The sequence below is a fragment of the Triticum urartu genome, chromosome 7A (assembly GCF_056163025.1).
Source record: "Triticum urartu cultivar PI428250 chromosome 7A, HENAU_Tu73, whole genome shotgun sequence".
NCBI classification, from domain to species: Eukaryota; Viridiplantae; Streptophyta; class Magnoliopsida; order Poales; family Poaceae; genus Triticum; species Triticum urartu.
This window is the reverse complement of record NC_141879.1, coordinates 268,923,661-268,948,050: the sequence shown is the minus strand read 5'-3', so window position 1 is coordinate 268,948,050 and position 24,390 is coordinate 268,923,661. Positions and strand designations below refer to the sequence as shown.

At 49.4% G+C, this 24,390-nt stretch overlaps 1 long non-coding RNA gene across 3 annotated transcripts; it reads left to right on the top strand.

Annotated features, from left to right (window-relative positions):
- Positions 1-356: 356 nt before the first annotated feature.
- Positions 357-5,134, top strand: LOC125521160 (uncharacterized). 3 transcript variants are annotated; one of them, XR_007289085.2, is made up of 5 exons: positions 373-834; positions 2,062-2,183; positions 3,132-3,732; positions 3,837-3,915; positions 4,764-5,134. It is a non-coding gene; the product is annotated as an uncharacterized LOC125521160 (long non-coding RNA). The 3 variants fall into 3 exon arrangements; XR_007289086.2 differs by having other exon boundaries at positions 357-834; positions 2,062-3,732; positions 4,739-5,134; XR_007289084.2 differs by having other exon boundaries at positions 359-834; positions 2,062-3,732.
- Positions 5,135-24,390: the final 19,256 nt, after the last annotated feature.

The window sequence follows — 24,390 nt, the reverse complement described above, 5'->3', positions numbered from 1 at the left end:
ATCGTTCTGCAGGTCGATCCCTTTTCTTCTTGTCTTCTTAGTTCTCCAACCATTTGCTTGCTTGCGCTCTTGTTGGTAGAGGCCTGGCATCAAAGAGTATATTACTGTTTGCTTGTATTTTTGTTCTTGCTCAGCTGGGTCGACTATGAGATGGAATCATGGTTTTTTATCACTTCTATGGATTCTGGTGGGGCCTATTTTTCTCTTGGGTTTTTATTAATTTTGCCATCGGTTGTACTACACTACTCAGTTTTGCCATTAAATGTTTTCACTGCTCAAAAATGCCATTGTCCCGTTAGGCGCGTGCTTAAAAAAGCCATTTTTTCACCGTTACCATCAGGTCAATGGATGTTGACCATGTTGTATGACTATAATGCCCCTGGTCTCATTTGCAAGATCTCTCTCCATAGTGTGGGCCCAATTTGTCAAGGACTAGGAAAAGAAATTACAAGGAAAAAGAGCGACGAGGCGGATCGAACTAGGGACCTGAGTCTGGTGAGCGGGCAAGCTAAGCACCACACCCAATCGAAGGATTTGCTAGAAAACATATGTACTTAGCCTTATCCAATACCTAGCCTGCTCGTATCAGTTTCCCTAGGCGGAACCACAATCCCTAGCCACCGCCTGCCAATCCTCAACTGCAACCACCGGTCGCCAGGCTGCCCGCCCAGCTCCGGCGCCCTCCACTCGCCGCAGCCGCCGCATTACCCGCCCAGCACCACCCCGTCACGGCTTCGGCGCTGCCTCCCACCCAGCACCGCCACTCAAGGCAGGCAGCTCCGGCGCTTCTCCCGCCTGACTCGGCAGCTCCGCCACCTCCCGTGATGCCTTGAAGTGAGTATGCTAATTCTTAGTGTGGTCGTGTGTGGCTCATAGTAGCTTGTAGAGATGGAATTTTTTGTATAGAATTTGTAGTAGCTGACTGGTGCCTTATTGATACTCGCGTGCAATTCGGTACACATGTTCTGATGGCCAGGATGGATAAGGATACTAGAAGTAAAAAAGGCTGCACATGTGAAGTTTGTAAACCTTGTTGCGTTTGTCTTGTTTCCACAAAAATGGGCAGGCAAAGAAATTTAGAAAATCATGTGCTCCTGCTATTGTATTTGTTATTGTTGTCAATTAGTGTGTGATGCATGAATTAGCTAGCTGGAGAAATGGAGTAGCGAGCAACAAGAAACGATAACATATACTGCTCTGTTTGAATATTATAGACCTAAAGGATATATGCCATATATTTCCTTCTACCCCAAAGTTTTCCCTTAGCTCAGCTGGTTAGCACTTGCGCCTGTCTAGGTCGTGGTGTTGGGTTCGAAACCCCCTGCCACCAGTTTTTGTCTTCTCTTTTCATGCTCACCTTATAGGTGGGCCCACAGTTCAAACAAAGAGAGGATAGTTCACAAACGGGATAGGGGTATTTTCGTCATCTACCTTCGGTCAACGTCCTTTGACATGATGTTAACAGTGAAAAATGACTTTTTTGAGCACGCGTCTAACGGAACAGTGGCATTTTTTGAGCAATGAAACTTTTTAGTGGCAAAACTGAGTAGTGTAGTACAACCGATGGCAAAACTGATAAAAACCCTTTTCTTTTTGTGTGTTTCTTCTATGCCTTACAAGTGAGCTGTTGATTTGCTTGTTGGCGCTGCTCACATCATGTGGGGGGAGATTTTCAGGTCTAGCTGGTTTCAAAGAAGCGGTCCTTCTTTGTCTTTGTTGTTTTCCTGGTACTTTGCTATCAAAGTGAAACTTTCATATAGCTACATTTCAAAGAGTACATCTTCTTGTGTGTAGCATATTCTTTTTATAGGCCTTGCCTTGGACGTTCTGGATCCTGTTTTTTGTTTCGCGAATCTGCTATGGGCCATTGATGTTCTTCTACCACTCATACGTATATTATTTGACCATTTGCTTTGCTAAGATTCAAGTATGACTTGATTTAGATTTATTTTCTTCAAACTTGCACCAATCAATATTTATTGCTCTTTGCGTTGTCGAATCAACATTTCATTGTATGCCGGATAGGCATCCTTTAACTAAATTCATCTTTGTTTGATGTAGTTATTTGTGATTTGAAAGCAACTGATGACTCAATATCAATCAGTGCACGGAGGGAACTCTTCTCCACCATGCTGACGACAGGAAAGGGGAAAATCCAGTCTGCGGTGCCATCGATGAACAAGGTAAACACGAGCTGTCGTTCGCTTATAAATTCCATAATTCAGTAGTATCGATCTAGGGTTCATGTGAGTGAATCTTACTGTTCTTCGGACCGTGTATAAAAATGCTGCTCTGTTATCAGTTGTAGCTGCAGTTCTATTGTTGTGAGTCTCTCTCATGGTCCAATAGAATGCCCTTTTCAGAGAAATACTCCAGATCTATTTACTATGATTTAGTTCTGGTATTGATTTTTATTTAGTATGAATACTCACATAATGAGTCTATTAAACGATCTAAATACCACCTATTCACGGATTACTTGTGCCGCTATTTTTTTTACTTATCGCGCCATTCTTTACGTTTGTATTGCAACAAAGTAAATTTTGTAGGCTCAGAGAAATCTTCTGGATTGTTTAGACCACATATTTGTTTTCTTTCTCAATAGTCATGATGCACAACGTAGTAATTTTGATTTTTCATTTGGATGTTATATACTCTTTACAAGATCTACAAGTTGCACACAATTCATATTTGATGTTTAGTCTTGCTAATTCTCGAAACATTCCCATGTTTGTTCTCCTACAGAGCTTTTGATATCTTATCTATACTCATGCTTAAAAGATACTCCCTCTGTAACTAAATATTAGAAGTTTTTGTAGTTCAATTTGAACAACAAAAATGTCTTAATATTTAGTCATAGGGTAGTACTTGTCTTGGTTGATTGCTTTATGAAGAAAGTAGACCATTTTAGATCAAAGATATGGATTTATGATAGTTTTGAGACAGAGAGGAAGAAATAACAAGTTTGGGAAATGATGAAACTTCAAAAAATTATGACAATTTGATTCAGCATGTGGTTAGGTCATGCTCTTAGGAGATAAATGTTCTTCTGTAATTTTAGTTTCAAGTACTTTTGATTGATAATAAGAAGGATATGTGTTTATTGATTGTTTTATACTACTATTATTTAGGTGATGCAAATCAATATCTTGCTTTGTCTATGCTATGAAGTGGCCTAAGCGCTATACCACGGGGAACCAGGAACGGTTACTTTCCTGGTGACCTTATTATTCGGTATGGTGCTTGCAAATTGATCTTTTGTTGTGTTTATTCACTGAAGCTTGTACTGTCAAACAGAGTTGCTATTGCATTGATGCCTTGGAATGTTGTTAAATCAAGTAATGCAGCTGAATTTGTCTGCTACTCCCCCTGTCCCAAAATATAAGAACGTTTTTAACACTACACTAATGTCAAAAACGTTCTTATATTATGGGACGGAGGGAGTACATGTTAATCTTGCTCTTTGATACTTGTTCACAATTGTTTACTTGATGCTTGATGGCAACTGCTATTCTTACAAGACTATCAATCTGAGATATTATCATAACTCAGAAAAATGAGATGTGCACATATGTTTGTATTTTGATTTACTAATGGTTTCCTTCATGTGAATGTTTTATTGCATTATCCGATTTCTAATCTGTAGTAAATGTGACACAAGTTTATCATTTATCATTGTATGGAGTGAACCGAGGCAGCAACTAGCTGGACGTGGAAGTGTTGTTGCTGAAGGTACTGAAATTGGAGCGGACTTCTCAGGCTCAATTATCATTTTTGTACCGAGTAGTTGCATGCATAACGAAGCTAGATGTTTGAACTATGAATCTGTTTTGCAGGAGAAGTATGAGGTTGTGCTTGAGAAGATCTCCAGGCTGGAGGAGATGGCTTCTCTATTCATTTATTTTCTCCCTGAAGGTAAGTACAGTGTGCAATGCACTCTATCTTTTGGAGGATAACAAAAAACCAACTTCAGTACTCTCTTAAGACAACCATGTGTATTATACACGGATGTCCGCTAAGTATTTTGGGAAGGGAATGAACAACTCTTTCAGAATAACAAACAAGTGCTACAATATAAGGAATAAGTACGTACATCTTATATTTTTTTCACCTTGAAGAGCACATTACATTTGTTACGAGTTGAAACAATTTGTGTAGTTTATATTGAAAAGGCATCATGAAGGTGACGTAGATGTTTTTTTTAAATAATCTGATATCTTTTGTTTTAAATCACATAGCACAAAGGTATTCTGCTAGCTATATAAAAATAGTAATATTAGAACTAGACGTATATTCTTTTTAGCTATGCCCTCCGTCCCAAAATAAGTGTCTCGACTTTGTACTAAAGTTGAGACACTTATTTTGGGATGGAGGAAGTGCATTATTATAGTAGTTGTAAATACTAAATAGAAAACTTTCAAGTCTTCCATTTTTTCCAAACTGTTCATCGTATGAGACATAACAAAAAGCATTTGATCCATTGATGTGCAATACCAGACTCTATACTAACTTATATTTTTGGTCAACATAATTAAACCTGTCAATAATCAATCTACTCTGTAAAAATGAAGGCTTGCAACTATTATATGACAACAATGTTGTTTTTGGTACCTTCTCCTTCAGTTATGTGCAATTTGCGTTCGATTCCAATTTGCTGGTTTACAAATCTTATATATTTGTATCTTTGTCAAATGAAGTATGAGCTGCTATGTAACATTAAAGAACTCTGTTTATCCAGTCCTTTGTTGTGATGTATTTGCTAGCATGGGATGTCGGATTCAGAGCAACAAGGCGACTAAAGGATGGGGTTATCGCAAGGAGGCACACACATGGATGATCGGTGAGGTCGCTAGAGCTTATGAGGTGGAGTGAGGAACAAGAGCAGAACGGATTCTGTCGCCATGATGTTGAATGGGATGTGCACCACTGTTTTTGTGCCTATATTAAAGTATATTTGTGTGATGAGCAGCTACAGCTTGTGTTTGCAAATTTGTTCCTTTTTAGCTTTAACCATTTTTTGTGAAGAGAATATTTTGTAAACCAGTGCAAACTTTGCCTGAATTACCATCCATTTGGCAAAATGTTAAAGCAGATTAGATCATTCCTCGCAATAAGCATTGGAGTGAAGTTTCAACCCATTGATTCTATATGTCCTGTCCAGTACCTTTTGTGCTAAGGGGCAGTGTTTGTGTCCGAATACTAATGCTAGATGTTCTCTTCAAAAGCAAAATTAAAATGATTATATTTTAACATTTGACCTTCAAATGGTTTGCATGCTCATTGGAAATAGTAACGTACTTCGAGTTATATCTGAATTAATGCAATTGTTGTTGCGTAGCGACGCACTTATTAGTATACCAAATAGCCATGACCTTATAGTTTTACCGTCTCTGCTGTCATTGTGTTTGGATTTTCCTTATTATGTTTCTACTCTTAGTACTTGCTCTCTCATGTTCATGCTCTTAGTACTGAACTTAATGCCAATATAAGCTTTTATGTTCTCATAACGCACTGGACTCGATGCGGCTTTATAATCTCACGACTATATTAAACTTGATGATGTCTTGCTTTTGGTACAACTGAATTTTTTTTCTTTTTCTTGAACCAGAGAATTCGTTGTCCTGTTGAATACGTGTGCTAAACAATGTTTCCTACTTACTTGATCATTATATGCTTGACCCAAACGTTGGGACCGGCACCCTCGCGCCAAGGCGCGGTACCGATCTAGTGTATATTTAGGTGGACCAGGAAGTGTTGACGATAGCCCACACACTCCACAGCTGATCCCACGCGACAATTTTCATGCGTTGGGAAGAGACCATTGGGACACGAGCATGTTACTGTATAATGTAACTCTCTTTTACCAGATTATTAATAATATATCCCTCCCATACTCAAACGGGGACACAAACCCAGTCCAACTGTTGTAGGAACGAGTACGCTTACTACATCAAAGTTGTCGAAGGATGTAGAAATGCCACGGGCGGCCACATTATCAAAATCTAGGCAACATTGAATAATACTTTCATTTGTATGCGTGATCATGCAGACATTGTTGCTTCTACGCACGCAAATCGGGCGTGGATGATTGAAATTGCTAGGGCACGACGATTAAACCTGATTCTAGGATCGTAGACGTTATATTTTGCAATGTACAATTTAAAATGCGATGTTTATCAGGAATAGCATTGTGCAACTCATGTACCACAGTTGAATTGAAGTAAATAAACAATGCATGATTCTATCAACATTCCAAAGAGTGCAAATTAATTTACATATGATAGTGAATGATCGAATTGATCACTAGAGGGAGGGGGTGAATAAAAGACTAAAAATTGTAATTTAATTTTGAATTCTACGGAATGTGCGAATAAATTAAGTTCTCTACACATGCAATCGATGATGAGAACAACCTATATGGCAAATAAGCTAGAACCAAAGGTAAGCAATGCAACCAGCTAATTAGCAAGGCAACAAACATGTAAAGTATATAAGCGGTACGGTAAAAGAGAAACCAAAAGTGAGTTAGGGACATGGATGGATCCCGAATTCATACTCTATGAGGAGAGCTAATCGCCGTTGGAGAGGTGCCGAGGCCAAAGCTCCGAAGCGCCACCAAATGGATCAACCTAATCTCCCTTTTGAGTCACTTCTAACATATGATTCTTTGTGATCCCTAGCTAGTCGCTCCATTGACAATATTCTATGTGCTCGGTGTCGTGAGGAGAGTGGGGATCCAACTAACCCAGTTAAGTCCGAATCTGAAACACCTTATGATTGAAGCATGGAGAGGCGAAGCAACAAAATCAAATGTTGAAGCAATACCTAACTCGATCAAGGGGGGGGGGACTTTTATACGATGGAGAGAATTAATTATGTATCGAATTATCATAAATTGTCCTGAATGAACCACCCGCATATAAATGCACTCTGATTTCTCCCCACCATAATATTTAGCTTAGGAGACAAACAATTGGCAAGGACCTTTACTATGATGTCGTCGAAACCGGGGGAGAGACTGATCAAGTGGAAGTGTCATCCCATGGCGCCATCCTTTTTGGTCGATGCTTGTTTCCACCTATATAACAACCCATACCCCCACTCACACACCCCCTTGGAAGGTTTGCAACAAGTGGTAACTCTCTTAACCCAACCAATGTATCAATAGGTAGACATGATGAACACCCCTAGCATCACCAAGGTGCACATAAGAAAAAGTTAAGAACTCCTCTTATGACCTCTAATGACTCTATTGAGATTGTCAATCTCACAAACCTTGATAGTTGCAAACAGTCATGAGCAAAAAATGTGTTCGAAAGTCTTTTAAAGTTTTAAAATTAAGTACAAAAAACAAATATACCTTTTTAGTACAAAAAACATATAAAATCAAATTTTAACATCATTGAAATATTCATTTACTATCTACTACTTATATTAATAATAATAATAATATTATTATTTTATCATTACTTATAGAAAACACGGGTTTGGTGAATCCAAATGATACAGGTCACTGAACTGTCGGGGAACGCAGTATTTCAAAAAATATACCTACGATCACGCAAGATCTATCTAGGAGAAGTATAGCAACGAGCGGGGAGAGTGTGTCCACGTACCCTCGTAGACCGAAAGCGGAAGCATTTAGTAACGTGGTTGATGTAGTCAAACGTCTTCACGATCCAACTGATCCAAGTACCGAAAGTATGGCACCTCCGTGTTCAGCACACGTTCAACACGATTGTCGGCGTTCTGGGAACGGGGGTCCCAGACTTGCCTGCCTGCGGCCCGCGGCGTGGCTGAGCCAGCAGGCCGTACGGCCCATCTTCATCAACAAAGCATCCAAGACCCTCGCGAGGGTCCAAGCCTCGCGAGGCGGACGACGCAAGATCTCTTCTAGAGTAGCCTAGCCAGACAGGCTCACGAGGAGCGGAGATATCAAGGCGGGGCAAACCTCACGAGACCCTCGTGACGTGAGCCATGACGCACGGCAGCAGGCGGGCGCCAGCGCGCGCAGCGTCCTTATTTCCTCTTTGGTGCTAAGGAGGCAAGCGCGGGCGAAGAGTACCAAGGCATCAGGCAAAGGTTGCTATTTTGGTGCAACGAGACCAAGACCAGGAGGACGACAAGACGGAGGTCATCATGGAGCCCAAGACGGCGTCACCACCAGAGCCTTTGGCAGGCGAAGACCACTTTTGTCAGGATAGCTTGTACTAGTTGTCCCCCTTCGAATTAGCCCGCCATTGTTGGTTCCTTCTCGCTCGATATTTGGGAAGAGGACCAGGGCCAGTATAAATAGGACTAGCCACCACCTTAGAGAGGGGACGGATCATTCAGACCACCCTCACACACACAAGCTCACCGAGCTCGAGAACACCTCAACCTCAGGAGGTTGTTCCTCCCTTGTACTGTTCATCATCAGCCCTAGAGGCAATCCACCACCACCACACTAGAGTAGGGTATTACACCACAACGGTGGCCCAAACCAGTATAAATCTTGTGTCTTTCCGTGTTGCGAGTTCGTCGAGTTCGTCCGCGAGATCTTAGTGAGCTAGGGCGTCGATTGGTGGGAAGGAAAGACTTCGCGCGCACCCCAGTGTTCGAACCTTAAGGGTTTGTCGGAACCCCATATCCGACATTTGGCGCGCCAGGTAGGGGTGCGCCATAGCCTCCCTTCCATCAATTGTCGCTCCATCGCTCCTTCGTCCCCATGACGGACGCTCGCCGTGCTCGAGCTGAGCGTCGGGCTGCCCTCACCGCCCGCGTTGCTCAGACGGCTCCCGTCGGCGGGCCACATCGCCGTTCTCTGTCCCCCGCCGCCAACGCTGCCACCGGTCCGGCGGGGAACGAGCAGTAGGCGTCCTCGCCACATCCTTCGGTGCGGCAGGACGGCCGCACCGCCACTCCATCGCTGACCCCTGCCGGTTCTTCATCTCACGCGCATCGCGCTCCCATGGAGGCACGGGCTGCGCTCCTCGCAGCGAACGAGCTCATGCGCTACCGCCCCATCGACGACCTCTATGAGGAGTGGCTCGAACGCGTCGCCGATCTCTCCCGCGCCGCGGGGGGCTCTCCGACGCTGTCCCACTCTCTGCCTCCCCCTCAACCAGCCGCGGGCGACGGGGCTCATGGCGCGCCTCCACCACCTCAGCCCCAAGACGTCGCCTTGGCACCAAGGCGCGCGGCTCCGCGACGTGATCCGCCGCGCCCGGCGCCCGTCGCGAAGAGAGAAGCTGCCAAGAAATTCCGCGGCCGCGAGAAGCTGCACCTACGCTCCCCATGCCACCTCGTCAAGACCGCGCACCACCCGCAGCAGCGCAGCGCGGGCCTCGTCAAGACCAAGCTCCACCTCCAAGGCGGGCCCCGGCAACCATGGATGGCTGCCGCGCCTTCACTCCCGAGCTGTGTAGCGTCGCCTGGCCGGGCAAGTTCAAGCCGGATCTGCCTCCTCGCTACGATGGTACCGCCGACCCAGCGGAGTTCCTGCAGCTCTATGAGCTGAACCTCGAAGCAGCCAACGGCGACGAAAAGGTCATGGCGAACTGGTTTCCCATGGCTCTCAAGGATGGAGCTCGCTCCTGGCTCCTGAACCTGCAGCACGGCTCAATCTCCTCCTGGGACAAGATGCGCGACCGCTTCGTTGCCAACTTCCAGGGCACTCACGACCGCCCTCCGGCCACGGGTGATCTACGCCTCATCAGGCAGCAACCGGGAGAGACCCTCCAGAAGTACATCCTGCGCTTCAACAACACTCGCCTCAAGATCCCCAAGGTCACGGACGAGGCCATCATCTCCGCGTTTTCCGACGGCGCCCGCGATGTCAAGATGAAGGAAGAGCTCGCCATCCACGAGGAGCTCTGCACATCTCAGGAGCTATTCAACCTGGCGAACAGGTGCGCAAGAGCTGAGGAGGGGCACCTCTCTCTCCTTGAGCTGCCAGCCGTGGGCGCAGAGGAGAAGAAGGCCAAGGCCAAGGACGTGAAGTGCAAGGAGGTAGCTGTGCTCGCAGTAGAGCCCGACGTCAAGCGGGGCAGAGATCAGCCCGAGTCATCCAAGAACGGCCGACCATTCTGCGCCTTCCACAACCTGAACACCCACAACACCAGTGACTGTCAAGAGCTCAGAGCCATACGAGAAGGACGCTACGGTCGACGCCCCGAGCGCAACGACCGGGGCTACAGCCATGGAGGAGGACATGGAGGCGGACGCTGGGACGACCGTGGCCTGCGCCAGGAGTAGCGCGACCGACCTCACGAGGACCGCTGGCAGGACCAGCCTCGTGAGGGCGCATGGAGGGACCCGCCTCATGAAGATCGCCCCCAGGGCAACGCCAGTCTTCCCCCGCTATCGCCACCAAGAAGGAATGACGACCACCACCAGGACGAGGGGGTTGGGGGCTTCCAGGAGCCGCGCGCGATCGCCTGCATCTTGGGCGGCGCCCAAGCCCCAGCCTCCCAGCGCATCTTCAAGTAGTTTTCTCGCGAGGTGAACGCGACGCTCCCCAAGCTCGAGGCCACGCGCCCGCTCAGGTGGTCCCAATGCGCCATCACCTTCAACTCGGCGGATCAACTCAAGTGCGCAGCCATCACTGGCACCCTCCCCATGTTGTGTTCCTCGGTCATCAGCAATGTGCAGGTCACCAAGACCCTCATCGACGGCGGCGCAGGGCTCAACATCCTATCCATCGACACGTTCAACAACCTCCAAGTGCCATATGAGCAGCTCCAGCCCACCAAGCCTTTCTCAGGAGTGACCGACGGCTCCACCATGCCGATAGGGCAGGTCCGCATGCCTGTCACCTTCGGGAAGCGCAAGAACTACCGCACCGAGCTCATCGACTTCGACGTCGCGCACATCCGCCTGCCGTACAATGCCATCCTCGGCTATCCAGCCCTGGCCAAGTTCATGGTAGTCACTCATCACGGCTACAACGTTCTCAAGATGCCAGGAAGCGGAGGAATCATCACGGTCCTGTGTGAAGAGAGGGATGCGGTGTGCTCCCTCGAGCGCACCTTTCAAGCTGCAGCAATCGACAACCCCGACAGCAGAAATGAAGGCCCTCTGGAGGCCGTCCCCAAGAAGCAGCCACGCCGTGCAGGACCTCAGGAGGATGGCATCGCGGCAGGAGCCACGTCGGGGTTAGCGCCTGCTCTAGGGGCGCCTCCCTCCGTCGCATAGGAAGGCGTGCCCGGCGCCCTCCTCAGGCAGGGCTCGGGGGCTCTCTTCTGGAGGGCCTCAGACCTTGCCAACATCACAAGGGAGGCGCTCGGGCACCACTTGGAAGCGTGCTTCATGGCACGTGACCCTTAGGAGAGCACAGGGCAAGGAGTGCCCACCACTCAGGAGTTCATCACCAAGACCATCCAGGAACTGCAAGAAGCAAGAGCCATGCGCGGCAACGACCGCCCACAAGGCGCAGCTTCGCATCCTGGCGAGGATGCTGGGCTGCGTGTCTGCATCGACATCGCAGGGCTCAACAGGGCCGCTTCTCAGGAGTGTTTCTGGCCTTCGCGTGTGGGCCGCTGCGAGGGCCCACCGCACAGTTACGTTCGTATGCCATTTGGCTTGCCGAGCGTGGCGTCGGCCTATCAGCGCAACATGCGACGTGTCCTGGCGGCTCAGGAAGCCAGGTACCATGCTGTTCTGGAGGAGATGGAGACGGTCTTCAGGGAACCTCCCAAGCGCCCAAAGCCTCCCAAGGCTCAGGGTTCTGGCGGCTCATGAGGAGTCATTTCTTCAACGCACGCCTTTAGCTGCACCAACTCTACTTCGTCTACAGAACCAGGTGACATCTTCCAAGCTCGTTTAGCTGGGAGCACCCCTCGGGCTGCATTATTCCCAGGCCGCGTGGGTCCGTCCCTGCGGCATGTATCCCTTTTGCGTATGTCTTCAGCTTACCTTGTTGGGGCGCCCCTCGGGCTGCATCATCCCCAAGCTTCTCGGGCCGGACCCGGTGGCATGCATCTTCCTGCATTTATCCAAGATGATCTGCTCTCCATGCTTAACCTGCCAACTGCTATCACCTGCTCGATCATCATCCCCCCGGGCCTCCACACAGGCACGGCACTGGTGCATGGGTCCGTCCCTGCCACGCCGACAAATCAGAGTGGTCGAGCTCTGGCTCGCGGCACGCCCCGCGCACGTCACCTCACCAGGCCCTCAGTGCCTTCTTCTCATCCAAAGCAACCAGAGGCAGGCTGACAGCTGTAACGGAAAACCGTGTTTCTTCTTGTGCCTATTCGCAGGGATCCCAAGGGAAGAATAGCAGGCGGCACCGCGAGTCTCCTTTCCTCTCGTGCAATTCGCTTGCGCGCTAAAGGGGGGCACCTGAGCATCGCGACTCAGGAGCTCTTACTGGCTCTCCAGCCCTCACCCCCTGGCCTTGACCACGGCATCACGACCTGGCATACCAGCGGTGGCTGAGCTCGCTCGAGGGCCGGGACCTGAGGACGTAGAGCACTAAGGAGAGCATGAGGGGAGGGAAACTCGTATGGGCCAGCCTAGCTATGCCGCACGAAATAGGCACGCAGCCCTAGTGCAACGTCAGGAGTTGCCACAAGATCAACGAGATAAGTCCCGCACTCGAATTGGCTAAATGTTTGGGCCTAATGGTCACTCACGCCTTGCCGCAGCCCCGTTGAGGCCACATCAACTCCCTTTCTCACCTTACCATGGCTGCTTGAGCGCTAAGGGGGACCTCCTAAGCATCGCGCCTCAGGGGCTCTTACTGGACCTCGGGCCGCACACCTCCTGGCCTTGACCACGGCACGCGACCTGGCATACCAGCGACGGCTGTAGCTTGCCTGGGGACCGGGACCTGTCGACGTAGAGCAACAAGCTATCGCGAGGAAAGAAAGGGGGGACCGAGCCTTAACGGGACAAGCGTTCACCAAATTCTCATAATAAGGACGATAAGCACAAAGGACATTACGGACCATTACATGCCCCCACGGGGTAATTCATGATTCATTGCAGGAAACAAAAGCCGATACTAAGGGGAATTCTATCTACATCCTCCCGCCATCATCAACAGTGGGACACGGGAGGCCGGCGCCAACCCCATCCAGATCAGTGGCGGCGACGACCGGACACCGCAGCTCTGCTCCGAGCGCGGCGAGAGCTCGGGGGCACGTAGCTGTCGTCGCTCGTCTCCAGAGTCTCATAGAGCTCAGGAGAGCTGCTGGACTCCCAAGGGCTGCTACTGCTGGAGTGGTCGCGAGCGGGGCGTGCATCAGCCTCACGCTCCTCTCCGGAGCAGCACTCCAGGCGGCGGCCCTCAGCATCGAAGACCTTGAAGAAGAGCGTGGAGACACCGTCGTACTCAAAGTGGACCGCGAGGGCGCCCCTCGCATGGCAGACCCGCGCGATCTCGCCCCAGCCGCGCGTCATGAAGATCTTGCCGGTGGGGACCGCTTCGATCTCTGCTCCGGTCGTTGTAGCGCTGCAGTCGGCGTGCTGCAGCCAGAGCTTGAGAGGCCCCCTCGGCGGCATCATGTTGGAGAAGAACCGTGGGAAGTGGATCCAGGACCTCGGAGGCATCGGCGCCCACAACACCAACTCGCGCGAGGAGTCCACGGCGTGAACCCCAGGGGCGACGGCACGCGTCGCCGTGGCGCGGCGACCCTAGATGCGGCGTGGGCGGCGCTGCTCGTCACTCTGTCCTCCCGAGCCCTCGGCTTGGGCGTACAAGGGCAGCGGGTACCCGGGAGGAGGCCGCTCGCACCAAGGCCGCGACACCACCTGCATCGCCGATTCATCGCGGCGATGGATCGACCTCTTCTTCGGCGGAAGAGGCCCAGGATCATCACGGGGAGCCTTTCCTTTCTCTTTGGTAGAGAAATTTTTGATGGGCGCCATTGTTGTTGGCAGTGGAGCAAGGAGGAAGAAGCAAGCAAGCGAGGAAGAGATGGGAAACGGGGGCTCCGCCCCCTCCCCATTTATAACAAGAGAAGGCCAACCAACATCTCCCATGATCGCACGTAATGATGGTTTTCCTTGCATGTCGCAGGGACTTGTCAAGTCAAGCAGTTGCCGAGGCAACACAGAGAAGCGGAGACGCCCACGTCCAGTCAACCGCCACGCGTCAATCAAGGCCGCAGGTTTTGGCGCCCGCGGTGCTCCGTACTTGGCCCTTCGCTTCGCCGTGAAGCCAAGCCCGAGCGCACCTTGGGCCCGGGGGATACTGTCGGCGTTCTGGGAACGGGGGTCCCCAGACTTGCCTGCCCACGGCGTTGCTGAGCCAGCGGGCCGTACGGCCCATCTTCACCAACAAAGCATCCAAGACCCTTGCGAGGGTCCAAGCCTCGCGAGGCGGACGACGCAAGACCTCCTCTGGAGTAGCCTAGCCAGGCAGGCTCACGAGGAGCGGATATATCAAGGCGGGGCAAACCTCACAAGACCCTCGTGACGTGAGCCATGACGCATGGCACCAGGCGGGCGCCAGCGTGCCCAGCGTCCTTGTTTCCTCTTTGGTGCTAAGGAGGCAAGCGCAGGCGAAGAGTACCAAGGCATCAGGAAAATGTTGCTATTTTGGTGCAACGAGACCAAGACCAGGAGGACGACAAGATGGAGGTCATCGTGGAGCCCAAGACGGCGTCACCACCAGAGCCTTTGGCAGGCAAAGACCACTTTTGTCAGGATAGCTTGTACTAGCTGTCCCCCTTCGAATTAGCCCGCCATTGTTGGCTCCCTTCCCGCTCGATATTTGGGAAGAGGACCAGGGCCAGTATAAATAGGACTAGCCACCACCTTAGAGAGGGGACGGATCATTTAGACCACCCTCACACACACAAGCTCACCGAGCTCGAGAACACCTCAACCTCAGGAGGTTGTTCTTCCCTTGTACTGTTCATCATCAACCCTAGAGGTAATCCACCACCACCACACTGGAGTAGGGTATTACACCACAACGGTGGCCTGAACCAGTATAAATCTTGTGTCTTTCTGTGTTGCGAGTTCGTCGAGTTCGTCCGCGAGATCTTAGTTAGCTAGGGCGTCGATTGGTGGGAAGGAAAGACTTCGCGCGCACCCCAGTGTTCGAACCTTAAGGGTTTGCCGGAACCCCACATCCGACAACGATGACGTCCCTCGAGCTCTTGATCCAGTTGAGGACGAGGGAGAGTTCCCTCAGCATGACGGCGTGGCAACGGTGATGATGAAGTTACCGGCGCAGGGCTTCGCCTAAGCAATACGACGATATGACCGAGGTGTTAACTGTGGAGGGGGACACCGCACATGGCTAGGAACAATTGATGTGTGTTCTAGGGGTTCCCTCCCCACGTATATAAAGGAGGGAGAGGGAGGAAGGCAGCCTAGGGCGTGCCCAAGTAGGACGAATCCTACTTGGGCTCCTAGTCCAAATCACCCCTCCCCCTACCATATTTGGACAAGGGGAAAGAAAGGAAGGGGGAGGGGGAGGAAGTAGGAGTCCTACTTCATACTTTCCTTTTCCTCCTCTCCTTTCCCTTTCTCCCCACGTGGCTGGCCCTATAGGAGGCGCACCAGCCCCTTGTGGGCTGGTGTGTTCCCTTACTTGGCCCATTAAGCCCATATCTTTGCCGGGGGTTGCCCGGAACCCCTTCCGTTGACGCGGTATCACCCGTAACACTTCCGGTGTCCAAATACCATCGTCATATATATGAATCTTTACCTCTCAACCATTTCGGGACTCCTCTTCATGTCCTTGATCTCATCCAAGACTCCGAACAAACTTCGGTCATCAAATCACATAACTCATAATACAAATCGTCATCAAACGTTAAGCGTGCGGACCCTATGGCTTCGAGAACTATGTAGACATGACCGAGACACATCTCCGGTCAATAACCAATAGCGGAACCTGGATGCTCATATTGGCTCCTCCATATTCTATGAAGATCTTTATCGGTTAAACCGCATAACAACATACGTTATTCCCTTTGTCATCGATATGTTACTTGCCCGAGATTCGATCATCGGTATCATCATACCTAGTTCAATCTCGTTACTAGAAAGTCTATTTACTCATTCCGTAATGCATCATCCCGTGACTAACTCATTAGTCACATTGCTTGCAAGGCTTATAGTGATGTGTATTATCGAGAGGGCCCAGAGATACCTCTGTGATACACGGAGTGACAAATCCTAATCTCAATCTATGCCAACCCAACAAACACCTTCGGGGACATCTATAGAGAATCTTTATAATCACCCAGTTACATTGTGACGTTTGATAGCACACAAGGTGTTCCTCCAGTATTCGGTAGTTACATAATCTCATAGTCAGAGGAACATGTATAAGTCATGATGAAAGCAATAGCAATAAAACTAAACGATCATTATGCTAAGCTAACGGATGGGTCTTTGATAATCCACAAGTATAGGGGATCGCAACAGTTTTCGAGGGTAGAGTATTCAACCCAAATTTATTGATTCGACACAAGGAGAGCCAAAGAATATTATCAAGTATTAACAGTTGAGTTGTCAATTCAACTGCACCTGAAAGACTTAATATCTGCAGCAAAGTATTTAGTAGCAAAGTAATATGGAAGTAGCGGTAACGGTGGCAAAAGTAACAGTAGCATTTTGTAGTAATTCTAAAAGTGGCAACGGTAAAGTAACTAAGCAGAGATCAATATGTGAAAAGATCGTAGGCAATGGATCAGTGATGGATAATTATGTCGGATGCGATTCCTCGTGCAATAGTTATAGCATAGGGTGACACAGAACTAGCTCCAGTTCATCAATGTAATGTAGGCATGTATTCCGAATATAGTCATACGTGCTTATGGAAAAGAACTTGCATGGCATCTTTTGTCCTACCCTCCCGTGGCAGCGGGGTCCTATTGGAAACTAAGGGATATTAAGGCCTCCTTTTAATAGAGTACCGGAACAAGGGACATGGTGTTTACCTAGGTTCGGACCCTCTCTATGGAGGTAATACCCTACGTCCTGCTTGATTGATATTGATGAATATGAGTATTACAAGAGTTGATCTACCTCGAGATCGTAGTGGCTAAACCCTAGAGTTCTAGCTTGTATGGCTATGATAACGAGTCTCCTATCCGGACCAAGTCCTCCGGTTTATATAGACACTGGGAGGATCTAGGGTTACACAAGGTCGGTTACAAAGAAGGGAATCTACATATCCAGTCACCAAGCTTGCCTTCCACGCCAAGGAGAGTCCCATCCGGACACGGGTGCAGTCTTCGGTTTTTGTATCTTCACATCCCATCAGTTCGGCCCATGGCTAATAGGCCGGACGCCTGGGGACCCCTTAGTCCAGGACTCCCTTAGTAGCCCCCGAACCAGGCTTCAATGATGAGGTGTTCAGCGAGCAGACTGTCTTCAGCATTGCAAGGCGGGTTCCTCCTCCAACGTCTTCCAAGTAATGTGTTCGGCTTTCAATTCAATGCCGCACCCCTCAGTTTATGTGCATTTATGACTTCATCCTCCACGTGTCGGGCGAATGTGGGTGGCCAGGGTATTTTTTGCAAATAACACCCTAGCCCTGCAAGAAAGAATGTCTATTTAAAGGGATTGGATCTCAGATCCTTTCGGCATCACGCGGAGAAAATCCTCAGATACTTGCAGGTGAAACCATTCCAACATGGCCAACATTCCCAGCTCATCTTCCCGTTCCAACCTAGAGAGAGGCGAGTGGAAGAGGTGCTCCGTGCCCCACAGCCAATTGGTGAAGCTGCAAACGCAGGGATTTCTCCCTCCTGTTGATCCGGTCCCTGTTCGAGCAGGACTGGCCTCCTTCAACGGCAAAACCCAGGCGGAGGATTTCCCCAATCCGTCTGTGGGAGAACGAGTGTGCTTCGTCCCCTATCTGCTGAGAGGCGTGGGATTTCCAATTCACCCATTCCTCCGAGGGCTTCTGCAGTACTACGGCCTCCAGCTGCATAATTTTACCCCAGCCTCCGTCCTGCACATCGCGGGTTATGTCGCTTTAGGCGAACTATTCCTGGGTTGCGAGGCCCATTTCAATTTGTGGAGAAGACTGTTCTGCCCCGTCCCTCGCAATCAAGGTGGGTCAATTTTTTAAGTGGGAGGAGCCAAAGTGTGGCACACCGCCAGGACCGGATACCTGTCCGGCACGCCAAAGAAAGCTCCCAAAGAGTGGCATTCCGAATGGTTCTACATCGACGACGTCTCTCTACCCGACCCCGTCCGCATGAGCCTGCCCAAGTTTTCAAATGCTCCGTTGATGAAACGCCATAGCTGTCATCCTCGGAGCCTCGAGGAAGAGGATAGTGCAGAGATCAGCCTGCTGCTGGGCAAGATTAAGATGCTTGCCCAGTCCGGATTGTCAATAGCCGAGGTGATGGCGATTTTGATAACGCGGGGGGTCCAGCCACTTCAATACAGAGGGCTGCCCATGTGGCATTATAATGGAGAAGACGACGCCTCACGCTATGGCCGAAAGGGCCCGAAGACTCCTGCCACCCTAGCCAAAATACTGGCTGAGCTGTATAAAGGGGAGAAGGAGGAGTTCACCCGTCTCCAAATTCGAGACGGGGTTTCCATGTATAATCCTCCCAGCTGGGTAAGGTTCAACTCCACTATTTTATTCTTGTCCCTGAATCATTCTTGACAGGTAGCATCTTATCTTGCTCATAATAGGAATGGCGAAAGGCTGTCGAGGGGATCCATGACTCTGCCCCTCAGCCGGAGAATCGCAACCGGGATCTCGACCCCAGATATGAGGAAGATCCGGACATATTTGTGGAGCTTGAGGATGGAATATTCTATCAGATGAGCTACGACGGTAAATATGTACCCATCATCGCCAATTACCCCAGCCTCCTTCTTGCTTCACGTGTAAGTAATCCAAAGACACCTTATCCAAAAGAGTTTTCTCATTCCTCCTTACCCACCGCACTGTCCTGTGCTTAGAAGGGGAAGCGTTCGACGCGCCATGCTGCCCCGGGAGCATCTTCGAAGAGAGTGTCCCCCATACCAGGCAAGCCTTCTAAGAGGAAGGCAAACGAAGATACGGCTGAGCCTTCATCAAAGAGGTATGAATTTGCAAGTATGCACCTTTGCAGTCACATCCAACTGTGACCTTTCCGTTTACCATGTATCGGGAAAAAGGTGTGCCGGACTATACCCGGGGGTCCGGCCGGTCATACTTCCCACAGCCAGGATTCAAATCCTGCCATGAAGACGGGGGCTAATGCGGGGGTGACGCCGGACTGTCCTCCAGCCGAGGACTCGGATGATGTATTCGTCACCAACTCGGAAGTGGAGAGCGCCATGAATCATCGGCGCCGCAGGGCCGTTTTACGAGACCCTGACTTTTCAGAAGAGTCATTTAACGCCTTCAACTCGGCCGATGCATATATCTGAGCTGTTCGAGATGGGCTTAATAGAGCCAAAAAACAGTATTTAAAACATGTGCAGGTAAGTTTGTTTTGTCTGACTATGATAACCATATGCCAGTAGCCCCCGAGACTTAAAGTAGTTGAAACAACTGATTTAAGGATCAATGTACAACCAGGTGCTTACGGAGAAGAACACCATGTTAACTCAGGAACTAGAAAAGTGTCGGTGCCAGCTCTCTGCTGCCAATGCCGAACTAGAGAAATCCAAGAAGGCATCCCCTGGTAATGTTTCCCTCCATTGAGAGATCATAATTGTACACTAATAATGCTAATCTAGTTGCTTATCGTTTTATTGGATCGTTAGACCAACTGCGGGAGCAGCTGGACGCCGCTCGAGGCGAAGAACACGAAGCCAAAAAACTGCTAGCAGCGGGCGAAGAGCTGAAATACGTGCGAGCTTAGCTAGCTGACTCCGTGAAGGAGAACAAAAAACTGCGAGGCGACATATTCAGTATGTGGCCGCATTTATCTTATAACAGTTTGGAAGTAACCATAGCTGATATAGCTGTGATTGTAGGTGTATTGATGGGCCGCCCTGAAGAGGAGGTGTTCGGATCATCAAGTGATCTTCTGCAAGAGCTGTCGCAGTTGCACGAACAAGCTCGGCAGGCAATGCGGAGTGTAGCCAAGGCCTTATGGCCATCCGACTCCCCTCCAGGGAGTATGGAGAGACTTGTAGAGCTGTTCAAGGGAGCGCGACAGCGTATCCGACTGTTGAAGATATCGGCCTGCCGAGAGGGTGTGCGAGAAGCCTGGGCCATGATAAAAATGCGGTATACCAGGCTGGATCCGAATCACATGGCCCGGGTTGGACCGCTAGGGTCAAATGGGGAAGAAATTCCCGTTAGTTTAGTATATGGCCAAGTTGAGGTGGCTGCTAGATACTCACAACAGGATTGTAAGTTAGACCGCCTGTTGGACGGTATAGAGGAGGAAGTTTTTGAGTCCTAAGTGACTATGTACTTTCCTTCTAGCTGGATAATAAAAACAATTGTCATGGCCGACCTTTTCGCTTCGACATCTGGACCCGAAGGTGCGGAGTGTTTCCGAATACCCTAACGGTAGAATATACCGGGGCATGCATGGGAACGAGGCGTAGGGGTCGTAGTTGCTTGAACAGACAATGTCTATCCGGCTAGTTATGTTATATTACATTATGTAAGAAACATCTTCCAGAGAGAATAGTTCCTTTAAGGGTTCCTTTCCCTGGGTGTGCATGCGTTTAATGTGCATGTCCGAATTGTGATTGAAAAAATCACAGAGTAAGTAACTTCTGGGGTTCCATAATGGAATGAATGCGGGGACATCTTAAATTCGCCGACCGAATATTCCCTTAAGAACGCTAGCTTTCGGCTTGACCCAGTCTGAGGTTCAGATCCGGATGACCCGACAGTAACAATCGCAGAGGTGCTCCCTTTATGCCCTAGCCGAACTAACGGGAACGTTGGGCATAAGCACAGGAGCCAGGCAACCCATCCTGGCCAAAACTTAAGTCATATCGATGCATATAAGGCGAAGAAAAGGTACATATGGAAAAATGCATATGTGGTGAGCTTGATGCTCAAAGGATAATAGCAAGCTTCTGTACGAGAAGCCCCCAGGTAAAATGAATGTACATATGCGGAGATGTACGCATCAGGTAAGGACGGTCTAGCCGTACTGAAACCGTAAGGCTAAAGAGAAAAACGAAAGAAAAAGATAAAAAAGTGAAAAGAGAAAAAAATAACGTTAATAACAAGAGGGAAGAGACGAACACAGAGTTCGGCGCTAGGCATAAAATCGTCGTAGTCTGGCCGCATTCCAGGGGTTCGACTCTAGATGATTGTCTGACGCATCACGCAGGCGGTACGCTCCTCCGGTGAGAACTTCGTCAATGATGAAGGGACCCTCCCACTTGGGCTTGAGTTTGTCCTTTTTCTTCTCCAGCAGGCATGGAACGAGTTCACCAACGTTATAAGTCTTGGCCCGCACTTCTATGCTTTGATACCTGCGAGCCTGCTGTTGATAAAACGTGGAACAGGCTGTTGCGATGTCGCGCTCCTCCTCCAAGGCATCTAGGTTGTCCTGCCGATCAAGCTCGGCTTCTCTCTCTTCGTACATGCGCACTCGAGGTGAGTCATGAATAATATCGCAGGGTAACACTGCTTCTGCACCGTACACCATGAAGAAATGTGTATATCCAGTAGTGCGGTTGGGCATGGTCCGCAGCCCCCAGAGTACGGAGTCAAGTTCCTCCACCTAGTGCTTGCCTGATTCTTTCAAAGACCGCACTGTCTAGGTTCGATGCCGCTCATAATAAGACCATTAGCCCGTTCGACTTGACCGTTTGTCTGCGGGTGATAGACCGAGGTGTAATCGAGTTTAATACCTAGATTAGCACACCAAGTTTTAACTTCATCGGCTGTGAAATTAGAGCCATTCTCGGTTATTATGCTGTGTGGGACACCATAAGGGTGTACCACGCCAGATATGAAATCTATTATCGGCCCCGCTTCGGCCGTTTTGACCGGTTTGGCCTCTATTGACTTAGTGAATTTATCCACCATGACCAGCAGATACTTTCTCTTATGGCTTCCTCCTTTAAGGGGTCCGACCATATCGAGTCCCCAGACCGCAAAAGGCCAAGTGACGGGGATTGTTTGTAAGGCAGTGGGGGGCATATGGCTTTGGTTGGCAAAGAGTTGGCATCCGATGCAACGTTGGACAAGGTCCTGTGCATCTGCTCGGGCCGTCGGCCAATGAAACCCTATACGGAAGGCCTTGCTAACAAGGGCCCGAGCTGCGGCGTGGTGACCGCCGAGCCCGGCATGAATCTCGGCCAAGATCTTCCGCCCTCTTCCTCGGAGATACATCTTTGAAGAACTCCGGTAGCGCTTTTCTTATAGAGCTCTCCGTCATGAACCTTGTAGGCCTTTGAACGCCGGACAATGCAGCAGGCCTCATTCTGGTCCTCAGGAAGCTCCTTCCTGTTAAGGTAGGCCAGGAAGGGTTCGGTCCATGGGGCAATGACTGCCATGATGAGATGCGCCGACGGTGTTATTTCGGTGGCTGAGCCTCCGATGATGTCGGTGTTTTCGGAATCTGGGGTCATGTTCGGATCCAGACTAGTGTTGCCGTTTTCCCCCTGCCACACCACGGATGGCTTAAAAAGCCTTTCCAGAAAGATATTAGGTGGGACGGGGTCGCGCTTAGCGCCGATACGAGCAAGAACGTGTGCCGCTCGATTACTTTCTCGAGCCACATGATGGAACTCGAGCCCCTCGAACCGGGCCGACATTTTTATGACTCTGTTACGATAAGTTTCCATCTTCGGATCTTTGGCGTTAAAGTCTCCATTTATTTGAGATATTGCGAGGTTTGAGTTCCCGCGCACTTCTAGGCGTTGTATGCCCATGGAGACAGCCATCCGGAGACCATGCAATAAAGCCTCGTATTCGGCTGCATTATTGGAGTCTGTGTATAGTATTTGGAGTACATACTGAACGACGTCTCCAGTAGGGGACGTTAAAACGACGCCCGCTCCTAGCCCTGCCATCATTTTGGAGCCATCGAAGTACATAACCCAATTGTAATATGTGTCGTACTCTTTAGGGAGTACGGCCTTTGTCCATTCGGCAACGAAGTCAGCCAGTACTTGGGATTTAATAGCTCGACGTGGTTTGTATGTAATATCAAATGGAAGGAGCTCAATGGCCCAATTGGTAATCCGGTCCGTGGCATCACGGTTGTTTATAATGTCATTGAGTGGTACTTCGGAAGCCACCGTGATCGAACAATCCTGGAAGTAATGGCGGAGCTTTCAGGATGCCATGAAGACCGCGTATGCTATCTTTTGATAATGGGGGTACCGGGATTTGCATGGTGTAAGGACAGGGGATACGTAGTATACTGGCTTTTGAAGCGGGAATTTGTGTCCGTCCTGTTCTTGTTTGACGACGAGCATGACGCTCACCACCTGATGTGTTGCCGATATGTATAACAACATCGGTTCACCGACATTTTGTGGGGCCAGGATTGGGTTGCTCGCAAGAAGGATTTTTATTTCCTCCAGTCTGGTTGTTGCCGCGTTCGTCCAATCGAAGTGATTGGTTCGCCGTAGAAGACGATAGAGTGGCAGTGCCTTTTCTCCTAATCTGGAGATAAAGCGGCTTAGAGCTGCCACACAACCCGTGAGCTTTTGGACTTATTTAACGTCTGTTGGCGTAGCCAATTACGACAGAGCTCGGATTTTGGCTGGATTTGCTTCAATTCCTCTATTGGAAACGATGAAGCTCAGCAGTTTTTTGGCGAGGACGCCGAAAACGCACTCTTCAGGATTGAGCTTGATGTCATACGCACAGAGGTTATCGAATGTGAGACGTAAATCGCCTATCAATGTTTCGACGCGCCTGGTTTTGATGACGACGTCGTCCACGTAAGCTTCAACTGTCTTGCCGATCTGCTTCTCCAGGCATGTTTGAATCATGCGTTGGTATGTCGCGCCGGCGTTCTTGAGCCCGAGGGGCATGGTGTTGAAGCAGAATGGCCCATATGGGGTAATGAATGCTGTTGCAGCTTGATCGGACTCCTTCGTTTTGATTTGATGGTATCCGGAATATGCATCCAGCAAAAACAATGAGTCGTGTCCTGCGGTAGCATCAATGATTTGATCAATGCGGGGGAGGGGGAAGGGATCCTTAGGGAAAGCCTTATTGAGGTCTTTAAAATTGATGCACAACCGCCAGGATTTATCCTTCTTTGGTACCATCACCATGTTTGCCAGCCAGTCCGGATGTTTTATTTCTCTGATGAATCCGGCCTCAATTAACTTGGCTAGCTCCTCCCCCATAGATTGACGTTTGGGTTCGGAAAAGCGCCACAGTGTTTGCTTGACCGGTTTATATCCTTTTAATATATTGAGGCTGTGTTCGGCCAACTCGCATGGGATTCCTGGCATATTAGAAGGGTGCCAGGAGAATATATCCCAATTTTCGTGCAGGAACTCTCGTAGTGTGGCGTCAACCGTTGGATCTAATTGTGCTTCGAT